The 2161-nt window shown below is 53.1% G+C and overlaps 1 protein-coding gene across 1 annotated transcript in view; it reads right to left on the reverse strand.

The window, feature by feature from the left end:
• FBXO10 (F-box protein 10) overlaps positions 1-2161 on the reverse strand; it is a 26452-nt gene that overhangs the window by 20591 nt on the left and 3700 nt on the right. The gene's annotated exons all lie outside the window — the stretch shown is intronic.

A 2161-nucleotide genomic window follows, 5' to 3' on the forward strand; every position in this document is an offset into this window, starting at 1 on the left:
CAGCAGCACCTACGAAGGATAGGACACAGCGTCAGCGGTGAGCCTGGAGAGCTGCTGAGGCACAGGGGGCAAGGAGAGGCTCAGCCAAGGCAGGGACACCCTCTCAACAGGGACATGCAGGACCCCGATGGACATACACCTCTCTGGGCACAGAGCTGTACAGAAGCAGGCCCAGAGCAGCATGCCGGCACGCCTCAGGCAGAGACATGAGCTCTGACCAAGCGGGGTTCCACACTCATCCTGCGGTGTGTTCCCTCCACTGTCGCCCCCAGGGCTGCCTCCCTCCCTCTCCTGCTAGCCCTGCTCATGGGCCAGCAATGCCCAAACAAGCTGTTCGAGGTCTCTGCTCTTTCAGAGTGGTTAAAACTTTGTTGCTTAACCCTGGGGCTCAAAGACTGTGCAGGAACAAGCACATCTGTCTGCCCTGGCATTGCCACACCCCCTGCCATGCCTTCCCCCACCACACTCTGTCAGCCATCGGCAGACAGCCGGCCCTTGGCAGGTCTTGTCAGCCACCCCAGCAGGAGCAATGCCTTCCTGGAACACAGAGCTTGTTAGGAAAGGTGTGAATCTTTCTCCAGAGGCCGAGTTTATCCTGTGGCCCAGCACCCAGGGACACCAGCGGGACCCTCCGAGCAGAAGAGGGATCGAGAAAAAGGAAGTGTTCATGACTGTTGGCAATGCACTGCAAGCAAAGTGAGCATGGCTTGTAATGGAACCCGGACACCTGATCCCACCCTGGCATAAGGCCACTGCTGCTGAGGGCATGCAAGACCATGCCCCTCTGCTCCAGATCGTGCCACCACCTGCCCAGAGTCATTCCCAATGTCCTGCCCTGAGAAACGGTGCCTATCGGTGGCACAATGCCCGCCTTGATAGCAGGACTTCAGCCCCCACTTCCCACCTGGTGCATGCAGTGGCAGACAAGCCTCCCAATGCCCCATGTGCTCAGCAATCTTCCACCACTCTCCACAAAGCACTGGACAAGCAGCTTCACTGAACAGGGAGGTACCTCACAAAATTTAGCACTTGGTATTTGAGAGTAGAACTGTTATTATTGGTGACCAGAGAAAACAATAATGTAAAACAGGGAGCTCCACCGTCCATCAGCACTCTCCCTGAAGCAGCCTGTTTCATGCATATTATCCAGCACGCAACAGCCAGAGATCAGTGCTCCAGTGCGGTAGGAACCCTACAAACACCACAAAAAACTGTGTACATCCACGGGCTGGCTTCAGGTCAGCTGAGCAGCTGAGAGAGCCTTTGCTGGCAGAAGTGGCTCTGACCCCGCACCAGGCAGTTCTGGCTGTGCCCCTGCCTACCTCACCACTGCCAGCTCATACCCACTCATGTGCTGGCAAACGCACTCAAGCGAGGACTGTGGTTACCCTCTAATGCCAGAGTTCATCTCCCATATGAGTTACTAAAAGCAATTGGGAACGAGGCTGCCTTCTTCTCTCATGGATGCATGCTGGCATGGCCTGCAAACACTTAGTGCTTTGAACAATACTCTTTGACTGAACGCGGCAAATCTTATTTCCTGCAGACAGCCTGACTTTCAGCTATCCTGCAACTATCACGAGGGAATCTGCTCAAGAAAGCACAGACTTGCCTTGAAGCTAAGTTCCAAGTTTGTCCGAGGGTCCTACACAGTGTCTGGGTACCCAGTGGGGAATCCCCCGCTTTTACTTCGCTGGAAGAAACACAGATTTGCTGCCACACTCCTGCAGCAGCACTCTGCACAGTCTGCTGGGAAGGAAAGTCTCCTGGCAGCGGTGCTGCATGCCTCACAGCTCTGAGCCTCGCCCCTGTACGACATACTCAGCTTGGGCACCTCGAGGTCATGGAAACTGCACACTGACACTGGAACTTGGGAGGGAAGACTTAGTCTCACACCCTTTAGAGCAGGCAAAAAGCTCAGCATTTTCTCTTTTCTGTTGCTCTCCCTTTTGCAGGCTTATCATTATAGGTTAAATGGTGATAAGCCTCACCATTAAACTTTGTGGTAATAATACAAATACTAAAATAAAAATGAGCCATTGTTACTTACTAGCAAACTACTAAAATTAATCAAACCCCACAACAAAAAAACAATAAAACCGTGCACTGTCTCGGTGCTTTTTATCTTCCAGCACCTCCGTAGTGAGACGCGACACTGACA

The sequence above is a fragment of the Charadrius vociferus genome, unplaced genomic scaffold (assembly GCF_000708025.1).
Source record: "Charadrius vociferus isolate BGI_N301 unplaced genomic scaffold, ASM70802v2 scaffold633, whole genome shotgun sequence".
Classification (NCBI taxonomy): domain Eukaryota; kingdom Metazoa; phylum Chordata; class Aves; order Charadriiformes; family Charadriidae; genus Charadrius; species Charadrius vociferus.